The sequence below is a fragment of the Danio rerio genome, chromosome 15 (genome assembly GCF_049306965.1).
Source record: "Danio rerio strain Tuebingen ecotype United States chromosome 15, GRCz12tu, whole genome shotgun sequence".
Taxonomy (NCBI): domain Eukaryota; kingdom Metazoa; phylum Chordata; class Actinopteri; order Cypriniformes; family Danionidae; genus Danio; species Danio rerio.
This window is the reverse complement of record NC_133190.1, coordinates 14,365,696-14,380,367: the sequence shown is the minus strand read 5'-3', so window position 1 is coordinate 14,380,367 and position 14,672 is coordinate 14,365,696.

Here is a 14,672-nt window from a genome sequence, read left to right as displayed (position 1 = left end):
ACATGCACAGTGAATGCACATCAGTTTGAAACATTTCTGCTCTTCTGATATGTGTGCAAGTGTTTTTTGGTCGGGTGTGGTTGGAAGATTTAACCAAGTTCTGAGAAGATGGCTGAGCTGTTATGCATATTATTATAATATAATTTGAAAGTTTAGATAACCCAATTATTTTATTATATTTTTCTAATTTTAATTATAATATAATTATTTTTATAACTCAATTAATAAACATGATTCAAGGAAGAAAAACAAAACAACGTGAATAAAGAATATAAAATGATAAATTAGTGATTTAATATTTATTCATTCATTAATTTTCTTTTAGCTTAGTCTCTATTTCAGAGGTCACCACAGCAGAATGAATTGCCAACTTTTCCAGCATATGTTTTACACAGTTGATGCCCTTCCAGCTGCAACCCAGTACTGGTAAACAACCATACACTCTCCTGCACTATATACAACTTAGTTTATTCAATTCACTTATAGCACATGTCTCTGGACTGTGGGGGAAACCGGAACACCCGGAGGAAACTCACGCGAAGATAGGGAGAACATGCAAACTCCACACAGAAATGCCAGTGACCTTCTTGCTGTGAGGTGACAGTGCTAACTACTGAGCCACTGCATCACCGTTTAAACGTTTCTTTAAGCTTCAATATGCACATTTCCATTTGCACTTATACAACTCTTTTAAACCAAAATGTGAAGGATAAAAAAAAATCATTAAACACAAAATAACGAACATTAGTGTCTATAATATATTATTTTATATAAGTTATAAACGAAGCAAAGATGGGGTTGGATAGGGCACACCCTACGCAAACCACCAACTAGCAACACCAGACAGGCTCTCAGATGGAACCCCCAAGGGAAGCGGAAGAGAGGCCCTCCAAGAAACACCTGGCGACGCGACCTCGTCGCAGACATCACAAGGATGGGTTACACCTGGGGACAAGTAGAAAGAATGGCCCAGGACAGGAACCTCTGGACATCTACCTTTGGCGGCCTATGCCATAAGTAAGTAAGTATAAACAAATCAGAAGAAAGAAATTAATTATATTAAAAACTATAATACATACTGTAGATATTTGCATTAAACTTTTACTTATTTATGGTCAATAAACTGTAAAAATCACAACTAATTATGTAAAGCAGGGCCTGTTGCATAAGAAAAATTAAAAGCTTCTGACAATTGATTCACTCTTCATGTTTCACTTTCCAAGAGAACTAAAAGCAGCTTGTTCATACCTCCAGCTCACACTTAATACAACTATATGAAAACGGTCATTGAGAATCAGTTCCCCTTTCCCCTATGAAGTTTTGTAATTTGCTGTTTATAAAGAAAGCACTGGTCCCACATCAGTGCTCTCAAAAAAGGATTTTCACACACCTGATCTGAGGCTAAATCACATGAAATATGACACAAAACTCACTCAACAAGTCTGCTTTGAAAAAATTAATAAATAAAATTCAGATTATCTAACCTGACCTTATATGTAAACAGAAACATAAGCTGTTTCATGCTCATTGTTTTTTTTTTTTTTACTCACCAGACAGTTTATTAGGTACACCTTACTAATACGAGGTTGGACCCCCATTTTGCCTTCAGAACTGCCTTAATCATTCGTGGCATAGATTCAACAAGGTACTAAATATTCCTCAGAGATTTTGGTCCATATTGATCTCTCACATGTTGCATCTCACATGTTGCTGCAGATTTGTCGGCGGCACATCCATGATGCCAAACTCTTGTTCCACCATATCCCAAAGGTCCTCAATTGGATTGAAATCTGATGACTGTTGAGGCCATATCAGTATAGTGATTTCATTGTCATGTTCAAGAAACCAGTCTGAGATGATTCATGCTTTGACATGGTGCGTTATCCTGCTGGAAGTAGCCATCAAAAGATGGGTACACTGTGGTCATAAAGGGATGGACATGATCAGCAACAATACTCAGGTAAGCTGTGGTGTTGACACAATACTCAATTGGTTCTAATGGGCCCCCACACCATTATACCACCACCACCACCACTTTCATGTTGTTGATGCCAAATTCTGACACTACTATCCGAATGTCGCAGCAGAAATCGAGACTCATAAGACAAGGCAACATTTTTCCAATCTTCTATTGCCCAATATTGGTGAGCCTGTGTGAACTTTAGCCTCATTTCCCTGTTATAAGCTGAAAGGAGTGGTCTTCTGCTGCTGTAGCCATCCATCTCAAGGTTTGACGTTTTGTGCATTTAGAGATGCTTTTCCGCATACCTCGGTTGTACCAAGTGGTTATTTGAGTTACTGTTGCCTTTCTATCAACTTAAACCAATCAGGCCATTCTCCTCTGACCCACAAAACTGCCACTCACTGAATATTTTCTTTTTTTGGACCATTCTCTGTAAACCCTAAAGATGGTCGTGCATGAAATCCCAGTAGATCAGCAGTTTATGAAATAGTCAGACCAGCCAGTATGGCACCAGCAACCATGCCACATTCAAAGTCACTTAAATCATCTTTCTTCCCAATTCTGATGCTCGGTTTGAACTGCAGCAGATCGTCTTGATCATGTCTACATGCTGAAATGCATTGGGTTGCCGCCATGTGATTGGCTGACTAGAAATTTGTGCTAACAAGCAGATCAAAATTGAAATTTTTAACACAGTAAGTGCATTTCTCAAAACACCATGGATAACCAGCAGAAAAGTCAGTCTCTTGCTCAAAATCCTTAGATCATCTCTTAAAACCTAATTTCTGTGTCAATAAACTTGTCAGTGCAGTCAGAATAATGAGACTTTGTGTTTTTGTGTATGGATAAGATCATGTTACCACATTGTCAATATAACAGTGTACTTTGGAGGGCTGTTTTAATGTAAATTATGGCTAGTTTTTATTTATTTCACTGTTTGTACTGTAATTTGTTGACAGTTCATGTCATTGTGATACAGAAAGAAAAAGACAACCCTACATACCACAAAGAAAAAACTAAACAAAAATAGACTTTTTTGTGATGACCTTCATTAGAAATTCACCTGAGAAATTCACCAATTGTAGACAGATTTAGTAAAAAAAAAAAAAAAAAAAAGGATTGAATAGAAATGTGTATAAAAATGCATAATGACTTAATATTATGACAACTTGTTCAGTCATTTTGCATGTAAAGATATATGCCATGAACAAACGAATGTTGTGGGGGGTGAAACTATTCAACAGAGACCAAAATAAGACATTTAGATAAACATAACATAAGTAACTGATACTGCAGGAAACATTAGAGAATTGCACATAGTCATTTGCATGGACGTACAAAAGAATTTTCAACTTGTTCAAAGAAAGGGAAACTGCTTTTTTGATGTGCACAACTGACACAATGCACTGAATATTGAACAGGGAGTTTTGAGAATTTCAATTCTGATCTGAGAAATATTCCAAAGTGACTGAGAAAGACTGTAATATGGGTTTCTGTTTTTATTATGACCTGAGAGTGTAAATAGGTCAGACTCATGACGAATCACAAACTCAAAATCCACATCATATGTACATATCTAGGGCGTGCGCCTATATTTAGATTCAGAATGTAAGTGCCTACTAAATCTGATCTTTCCTGAAAACAAACAGACACACACGAAGAATCAGCTATTTAAGTCACCAGTCGCAGATCTGTGCTCAAATGAAGCTGACAACAGCATCAGTGTGGACTCTCAGAGAAGGTTCACTGATTGAAGATGAAGATTAACTCAGTTAATAAAACATTCACTGACAGATTAAAAAAGTTTGTAAGAGATTAGGGCTGCAGATGTTGTTATGGCTATGGCATAAATGCTCTTCTCACAGTTAGACTAAAAACACATACACACCTCATAAAAAAAAAAAAAAAAAAAAAGATCAGGTGCTATGAAAACCACAAAAAGAAAAAAAAAGAAAAAAAAGGGCAAATGTCACACAATGTTTCACACTTGGTGAGCTAGGTGACTGAACAATATGTTAAGCTAATCAAATGAATAAAAAAAAAGTTTTTAAGTTTGTAAAATGTGAATGATTAGGAGAAAAATGTTTGTAACAAACTTTGATGTTGGCTTGAAAAAAGTTGTGAGAATTAGCATGTTGCTAGCATGGCTTATCATGTTTTTAGTATGTTTCCAGTATGTTATCATTGTTGGTATGAACTGATATATTTATAGCATTGTTAGCATAATTCTTACATTGCTAACATGCTAGCATGTTCTTCGCATTACCAAGAATTACAACATGATCTCACGGCAACATAATCTCACGTGATCTAACTTTTTGATTTAGTGGCTAATTCGTATGAAATCGTACAATCTCAAGCCTGGTTTATACTTCTGCATCAAGTGATTGACGGGACCCACGACGAATGCCTTGTGCGTTGCCGTGCATTTATACTACTGCGTTCTGTCTGTGTTCCTCTACAATAACATTTCTAAAACGCTAGCAGGAAGTGAGGTGTTTATGTTCCTCTGTGTCGAGTTTCTTTGCTGGTGTTTTGTTTTTTTCTGAATGCTTCCTTAATGTACAAGTGGCTCAAACTTGCTAATTTTGATGCAGGAACTGGTAGATGTGCTACAACTTTAACCATAAGGTAAACACTAAACAAAACTTTTCATCTGGAGCTCGTTCACAAGACTCGACACTTGAAAACACTGGCTTCAACAGACTCGCGCGGCTCTCAATCAATAGTTAAATTTTTTGAGAGGTACGCGTCAGCGATGGCGACGGTGAAAGCTATGCCTCCACGCTTTATAGAAGTATAAATCAGCCTTCATTCATACAATTTAGTATGATTTGCTTGTCCCCCAATGACGATTGAGTTTAAGGGTGGGTTTGGGTGCCATGCGATGTACGATTTTTTATTACAAATCGTACATTTTCTTATGACAAACAAATGAACAAATTAGCCACTAAACCATACCTGCCAACATTTGTTTCTGAAAATCTAAATTGTTGAGTTGGGGAGGGGGAGCGTAGTGGTGGGGATGTCTAGGTGGCAGGGGTGTGAGGTGTCTAATTAACACAGCTAAGTAACTGTACTATGCACCGGGCTTCGGGCAGCTGCTGGAATCGGATACTATTCCAAAGTCGGCAATCCGGGGGTGTTATAGTCCGGGGGGGTGAACTTACAGTTGTTTTCCGTGAGAAATAACAAAACGGGAGGGTGGCGGGAGGTGGGTCTGAAATACTTGAGACTCTCGTAAAAAACAGGGTATTGGCAGGTATGCACTAAAATAACTTAAACATTAAAAAGTTACATCTCCTCATGAGATCAGGCTGAGAATTACCATGATATAAACATAAATTAGCATGTTTTAACATGAATTAGAATTTTGGTAATGCTGTTTACATGTTTCTAACATGAATTAACATGTTGTTATTATGTTCAAGCATGAATTAACACAATCATGGGTTAATACAGTGCTAGTATGTTATTGTATTAACATGGATGTGCATGTTTCAAGCCCATTTAAAATTAATTAGGATGCTGCTAGCATGTTTCTTGCATGGAGATGCATTTGGTAGCACAAATAAGTTTGCTGTACACACATTTTTGCCTTCAACACGTTTATAACTTAAATTTGCATGTTGTCAGCTGTATTTCTATCAAACATTTGCATATTTTCTAGCATGTTAAATATTGCTACGGTATATTAACATTAGCATTGCTAGCATGAGGTTTTTTTTAAGCATGTTTCTAGCTTGTTTAGCTTAAATGCTATCTGTTTAGCTAGACAGATGATGTATAAAGGACTTGACATGGATGAATGTAGGTTGCTCTGTAAGATTTACTGACCTCACTGAAAGTCCATAGAATTTTTAAGGAGTATGCATTTTAACTGTCATTGCATTTTAGAAAATATATAGCATTAAACTTCTGATGAGTTTCGTGGTTGCAGCTTTAGGGGGAGATGAGACATGTCTCGGAAAAAGAATACTGTAGGATTTCAGGCTTTCAAATTAATAATCAGGAATACAATTGCTTGGTGATTTCCATTGCACCATGTTAAATGGTGTTGTTTTGCTATATGAGGAAGTGTACTCGAGTTGTGCTTATCATGCGGTTTCATTTTTTTATTGGTCTAATGCACTGCTGTTTTTTCACTAGTTTCATGGTTTTTCTTTGTTTCACTGCTGCTTTTAACAAACTAGTGGGTTTAAGTCAAGAATTGCCTACATTGACAGAAACACACACACATACACACATAAAAAACTACACAGAGTTTATTTTTGTCAAATGTTCTTTTTGGTTAGAAATCACTCATCAAAGTTGGTGCTGGCTGTTATTTGAATATTTTGCATTTCCATATTAATATATTTTTATATGTAAATTTATTTATATAATGCTCATTTATATATTAATCTTCATAGATTATTGTTTAAAACGTGAATTAGCACCAAAACAGGAAGCAATTTTCATATGTTAGCCTGTCATTTAGCCAACTGTGAAGACGACTAAATAAAACTAGGTCAAACATCGCCCTCTTTTGGTAAGAAATCACATCAAAAACCAATTTATTTCAATCATACTTAGCAAACATTTGGCTAGCATCACAACGTCCAGTCTCTATTACAATTAGTTTGTCCAGCATTCACAAATTCTGATAGTATTTTTATTTATTCATTTTAGTTATTTATTTATATATATTATTTATATATATTATTTGTATGTGTGTATATATATATATATATATATATATATATATATATATATATATATATATATATATATATATATGAGTGACATACTGTAAAAAGTGGCCAAGACCAGTTATTTTTGTTTTGCGAGTCGGTATGGGGCCAGATCAACAAACATTTTTTTTTTTTTTTTACATCTCAGCAATGTGTCTGAATGGAGGTGGTTAGTCTGTTGAGTCTGGTGAAATAAGAGAGGATATTGTGTTCGACACTGGGTAGTTGACGATCCGGATTTTACAAAGAAACTGCATGTATAAGGGTTAAGAAACCCTGGACAAAGATTTTAACAGATTTGTGTGTGTTGAACATCAATTAAGACAATGTTAACATTTGTTAACCTTAATTGTAGGGAATAACTGAATAATTCTGACCCCACCCTTTCCTCCAACCCCTATTTTCATCTTCCGGGTTTATAATCTATATGAAGTAGTGTCACTGGTAGTGTCTAATTATTTATGAGATTAAGTTCTCTTGTGAAGTATTAAGTCAATGAAATGTATACAAAATGTGACAACTGCCAGCTTTCATTTGAGGGCTGATAAGGCGACACCCTTATGCAGATATGACTGTAAATGGCTCTAATGATGATCACCATTTTACAACAATACACAGTATGAGCAATATCACACGAGTAGCAGTGCGATACGGCTGTATGTCAGCACTGGTGGGAGGCAATCAAAACACAGAGAGTATAAAAACCGTCCTCTATGAAGAGCTAATTTCTTCCGCCATACATTTACACCTGCAACTGACCGTCAGAACAGCAGAAACTACTGCTACTTCACAAATGTCATTTTAGAGCTAGTATTTAAATGATTCTTTAGCTTAATGTCTAAAATGATGACAAAACAGGTGATTTTGCTAACATTTTGAGAATATAAGGCATAAAATGGCATTAGACTAGAGACATTTTCCAGTATTTTTCTGCTGCAATTGGGATATCACAATATTTAACTTTGAAAAAGCCAAACACTAGCAGAAACGAAACCAGACCATGGTATAAATACAGCACTACAGCATACTAAAGAGAGATCGACTTAGAAAGGCACTTACCTGTTTTATAATGATTTGCTGTAGTTTGATACTGCGCTGAGTTTTTTTCTCCTCTAAGGGCTTATTATGCAGGCTCTGTCGCCGTGGCAGAATGTCAATTGACTTTGCTCTGCTCAGGATGATGAATACAGACGCACTTTATCTCTGAAATTATAAATATTTAAAATAGGCAATGTCCTTATAAGTAAACTGCAAAGTTGCAATCTAAACAGCTACTTTCTCGCCCGAAAAGCCTCAAAAGTACATTATGTTGTCCAACAGCTGCAACATTTGTCAAACTGTAGTCTGTCTATCTATCTATCTATCTATCTATCTATCTATCTATCTATCTATCTATCTATCTATCTATCTATCTATCTATCTATCTATCTATCTATCTATCTATCTATCTATCTATCTATCTATCTATCTACAGTATCTATACATATATACACACATATATATATATATACACATATATAATATATATAAATATTAAATATTTCCCAAATTATGTTTACCAGAGCAAGGAAATTTTAGTATGTCTGATAATGTTTTTTTCTTTGGAAAAAGTCTTATTTGTTTTATTTCAGCTAAAATAAAAACAGCTTTTATTTCTTTTTAAAAACTATTTAAGGTCAAAATTATTAGCCCTTTTAAGCAATTTTTTTCCCCCTGATAGTCTACAGATCAAACGATTGTTATACAATAACTTGCCTAATTACCCTAATCTGCCTCTTTAACCTAGTAAAGCCTTTAAATATCACTTTAAGCTGTATAGAAGTGTCTTGAAAAATATCTAGTAAAATAAAATGTTATTTATATATATATATATATATATATATATATATATATATATATATATATATATATATATTTGTCTAGTTTTAAGATCTGTAAGAGGAAAAACTTAGATAAAAAGAGAAATTGTTCATCTTTAACATTTTTTTTTCCATCATGAAATGAACAAATGTCATTTCCACTACATTTGATAGCTTTTATTTCAAAATGAAATAAATGATGGCAGTCGAACTTTGTCCAAGATCATTTTTGTATCTAGTTTAACCAATCTTTCCACCAAATATATACAATAATTATACATTTGTCAATTAAATAAAATAGTCCCTTAGGTCCAAGTGTTGAATTGTACACCTGTCACACTCTAAAATGTAATATTAATTTGGTTAAGAGCTTATTCAAAAATAAATAAACTAAATTTTACATTAAATAGAGCATTTAATGTGTGATAAAAACTTTTAAATATATATATTTTTTAAATGTGTGTGGTGATGGAAATGACAGTAGTGGAAATAAAATTACATTTCTACAGGTTATTGTGAAAAAATTAAAGATAGCTTTACTGATTAGCTTTAAATTGATACTAGCCTATCATGTATACAAAACACCCTTATTTACCTTAATTTTGTTTGGTTTTTAAAAACACCTTTGAGGGTACAGCATGTTTGGAAATGATGTAAATTAAATGTATTTTTTTAACAAGCTAAATTTATCTTGATTTTTCATCATGTGTTGTTGAGGAAAATGTAAATTCCCTCCATATTGAAGATGTGCTCGGATGTCACTATTCATTTTCATAAAAACCACCTAAATAGTTTTTTACACAAACTTTTTAAAGTGACATTACAGTGTTGTGGTGCAAATGACACTGATACAATGCGACAGCTATATTTTGTATAAAAGATAGTATTGATAATAGTCTCACAGTAATAACTATAAAATACTTAAATTTTCTCACTAGTGCTTAATTAAGATACATGAATATTTACCAGATAAATTATATTTTAAAATGTTTTTTTCATTGTTGAAATTTAAAACTCTGGGTGTGTGACAAGGTGAAAACAGTGATTTTGACACCTAAAAGGAGGTTGAATAAAATGAAAAATATATATTAGAAAGCTAGTAAATTTTTTAAAAGTACGTTTTATTATTAGTTTGATATATATATATATATATATAGAGAGAGAGAGAGAGAGAGAGAGAGAGAGAGAGAGACAGAGAGAGAGAGAGAGAGCATAGATGTCCTCATAAGTCATGTATTTTTATCTTAATACTGAATTTGAGTGATTTTATAAATGTCAGTCACGCCTGCCTGTCCACACCTGCATTACATCATCGGTTTTTAAAAATACACCTCCCTTGTTTTTGCCCCAGTCTTTGCCTCCTGGAAAATATGTAATCTGAGATGCTTCGAAGTGTGTTAATTGAAGTGCATCATGGTCGTGTAAAACATTACTGAATGATGGATCTATCATGTGCCTTAGGATGTTTTACAATGAGAAACTGTGGAATTTTAATGCTAAATAACTGTGAGTTTTATTTGTATTATTAAGTTTTACGTTTATTTAATATTGCTATGGGACATTTCTGTGATGTCACTCAATAATTACTGTAAACAACTGTAATGACATCACCAAACAGAAAAATTTGGCATTTATAAACACATGACACCCTCATATATATATATATATATATATATATATATATATATATATATATATATATATATATATATATATATATATATATATATATATATTTTTTTTTTTTTTTTTTTTTTTTTTTTTGATGACACAACTGGTGTTTTTGCTGACTCACACTAGTGACTCTACTGCTGAAACAAACAAAAAAAAAAAAAAAACGTGTCTGCATTTTTAGAGCTTGATGACTGTTTTAACACAAGTCTAGAACTAACCAACTATCTATAAGGTGAATAATTGCAAGCTTTGATTTAAACCAAAGAAATATACAAAAGTGGCGACGCAGTGGCGCAGTGGGTAGCATGTTCGCCTCACAGCAAGAAGGTCGCTGGGTCTCTGGTTTGAGGCAGAAATATATTACATTACATAATATGTTACATAATAAACAGAAATATATTACATTGATGGCGAAGCAGTGGTGCTGTAGGTAGTGCTGTCGCCTCTCAGCTAGAAGGTCGCTGGTTCGAGCCTCGGCTCAGTTGGCGTTTCTGTGTGGAGTTTGCATGTTCTCCCTGCATTCGTGTGGGTTTTCTACGGGTGCTCCGGTTTCCCCCACAGTCCAAAGACATGTGGTACAGGTGAATTGGGTAAATTGGGCTGAATTTTCCGTAGTGTGTGTGTGTGTGTGTGTGTGTGTGTGTGTGTGTGTGGATGTTTCCCAGAGATGCGTTGCGGCTGGAAGGTCACCCGCTGCGTAAAAACTTGCTGGATAAGTTGGCGGTTCATTCCACTGTGGTGACCCCGGATTAATAAAGGGACTAAGCTGAAAGAAAATAAATGAATGAATGAAATATACAAAAATGGGTCGATGACTATGTGCTTACTGTAATGACTTTAATGAGGGGAAAGCTATAATCTCATCAAGCACTGCAAATTTATATTTGATTTAACCATGTAGCAGAAGCTTTAATCCAAATTACAAATGAGGACAAACAAAAGCAAAGGAAGTCAACAAATGCAAAATAGCAAATGTATGTTGATGCTGTGACAAGTCTCAGTTAGTCTAACTTCATCTTTCTTTCTTTCTTTCTTTCTTTCTTTCTTTCTTTCTTTCTTTCTTTCTTTCTTTCTTTCTTTCTTTCTTTCTATTTTTCTTTCTTGTTAAAGGGGTACTTTTATGCTTTTTCACTTTTTGAACTTTAGTCTGTGTGTAACGTGTATGTTTGCACAGTTACAGTTACAAGTCTTGTCCACAGGGAGATATTTGATTAAAAAATAATAATAATAATAAAATTCCAACAACTAGCTCTATGGACAGGTGAGCATGATGGAACACCAATGAGGTGGAAGAGCATGCTCGGAGCCCGGTGGCAAGTCAGTGGGCCAATCAGAAATAAAAAATAACAACTGTTCGTTTTAGTGATTGGGCTGGAGATACAGGCTGCGTTTGAAATCGCATACTTCCATACTATACAGTACGCTAAAATCAGTATGCGAGCTGAGTAGTATGTCCGAATTCAAAAAATTTGAAAATCAGTATGCGAGAAGTACCCGGATGACTTACTACTTCCGGCGAGATTCTGGAGTGCGCATCCCATGCTGTGCTATCCCATGATGCCCTGCGAGCGAATTCTTGAATGGGAGTAAAGCAACGCAACTTACGCAGGTAGTTCACGTGACCAACAAAAAATGGTGGATGTAGTACGTCCAAATTCCATTCATACTTTTCACATTCATTCTCACATACTCATACTTTTCTAATGGCCAAGTAGTACATTTAAATTCAAATGCATTAGGGTGTTTCGGACGCAGCCACACTCTTCTTAAGGAGAAAAGAAGGACCAGCTGGGAGAAGGGAGAGCACAGCTCAGTTGTTGTGTGATTATTAAAAATAAATAAATTTGCTTACTTGAAGCACCAACCCTGTCTTCAGCTTCCAATAACAACAACAAACTATATTACAGTGGTGCTGAAAACCAGGAAGAAGAAGAAACATCACTGCTAGAATGTCCACTCCATCTATTGGTCCTCCAGGCGCTTTCGGTGCTCCACAGAGAGCAACATTACTTGCTGGTGGAACTGAAGAAAGATCTACAACAAAGTTTCCAAGGCCTAATGGAAGCCCAGCGGGAGGACCGCAAGCTAATCCGGAACCTGTTGGCCCAGGAGATCAGGGCCGCTCCGAAATCTGCCGCCCCCCCCTCCCATCACTTTACAGAAAATGACGTTGGAGGATGACCCAGAAGCGGCTGGTTCGAGTCATCCCACTGCTGCTTTTCCACTTTCTCACTTACACTGTAAGTAAAGCAAACAAATGATTTCATTAAATATTTAATATGAATTCTTAAAGTTATAAGACACCTCTGTTTTTTAATGTCAATTTAAACAAAAAATCTAAATGAGAGATTCATTTGCTGGTTGGGGTTGGGGGTATGCCTTATTTTTACATCCCAGTGTTGACAGGTATGCAATATGTGCAGATGTAACTTACTGCTTTGGCAAGCATTGTGGCAGTTTTTGAACACAGTCTAACTATTAGCCAGTCACAATGCACTAAGACAGGTGAGTCAGATTTCCAGTGTTTCGGATAAAGCCTGGAGGCTTCATAGTGTTGTAGGAGGCCTGTCAAAAAATTACTGAAACAGCTTGATAAATGAGTTGTGTAGCATGCTCTGATAGAATAAAGATGAAGGTGCATAAGAAGGACTGGGAGGTTCTAGCAAAGTGGTCCCCAACTTGACGATTCCTCAAAAATATATATGTTTAGCTAATAGGAGACATTGTGATGAAATGAGGTTTTGCCTGGGCAAGGATGATTTAAAGGTGATGGTACTTCATCCAGAAAAAAAAAAAAAAAATGTACGAATTATGTAGGCAGATGTACGTATCACTGTATTTCATGTTTAAAACGAACGGGGCAGTATGACACCGTTTCATGTCACGCTTACCAGCTGACCGCATAACTCCATGTAGACTGCAGAGAAGAGTTGACCATAATGACAGGGTCGGGTCTAGCAAAGAATACCAGATAGCAGGTAAGGCAAAAACAGAAGGCAAAAAATAAAACAAACAAGTAAAGAACAGGGTGATAACATGATAAAAACTAAAAATGTAATAAAAAAAAAAAAAAAAAAGGGCTTTTTTTCTGGATTGCTTTTTAAAACTATCGATTGGGTTTGGGGAAACCCAATTGGTATCAATCAGTGGTTGTGTTTAGGGAAGGAGGAGGGTGGGGCTGTCAATCAGTCAGTCAGTCGACAATGTCCTCTGGTGGATTTACATGAGAACAGAAGGCATGAATGGCACTCGCGAGAGAAATTTGAGATCTGAAAATTGCCTCTGGTGGATTCAGGAAAACAAAACCTGCAAAAAAACATAGCTCCAGGAACATTTGGCACTCTCCAGAAATGTATATAGCGGTACATTTTCAGAATGAGCCTGAGTTGTACAATCAGCTATAGTCAGATCATCAAGCTGAAATGAGAGGTACTTTAGAGTCTAGTATCAGCATAGCAGTGATGTGAAAATCCACGTTTCTGATTGACAGATCCTAGTGATGCTAAATAGAAGGAGAACAGAAATGGTCCAAGAACTGAGCCCTGAGGCACCCCAGGAGCAAGACATTGTATAGTGTATAGCAATTGAATGCAAGTCCCTAAGATGCTGTTTGATGGTTGACACAAGAATCTGACTTAATAATAAATATACCATGATTAATAACCATGAGAGCATGGTAGTCTCTGTAGAATATCTGATTCTGAAGTCAGACTGGTCACTGCTTGTTCTGTAATACAAAATAAAAAAAAAAGAACAAAACAAGCTTGAGAAGTATGAAACTATTTATTTAAAAATGTTTCTCATTCATCTATTCATTTTCTTTTCGACTTAGTCTCTTTTTAATCTGGGGTCGCCACAGCAGAATGAACCGCCAACTTATCCAGCAAACGTTTTACGCAGCGGATGCCCTTCCGGCTGCAACCCATCACTGGGAAACAACCATACAGTCTCATTCACACACATACACTATGGACAATTTAGTTTACCAATTTTACCTACACCACATGTCTTTGGACTTGCACCCTAAGGAAGCCCACGCAAACACGAGAAGAACATGCAAACTCCACGCAAAAACGCCAAAAACCAACGCACTCAAACCAACGACCTTCTTGCTGTGAGGCGATTGTGCTACACACTGCGCTAGCCCTCTCAGCATCATCCACTTACATGATCTGTTAAAGATCCTTCTAACATGCTGGTTGGCTGGTTGCAACAAAAGAAACAGGTCTGATTATTATTAGTGCTGCTACGTAGTATTTATAGGCTATAAACATGTATGTTGCTGTTGACTGTACACACAGACAGTTTTGAGCCAGAGTAACGTCAGGTTTTTCATGTTTTTAGTCAAATCATGTGGATCCAAGTTCCAAGGTGGCTTTTGTTACATTTCTCTTTTGTTGATACAATAAATTGCAGCACAAACCGTCTTATATAACTGTGCCA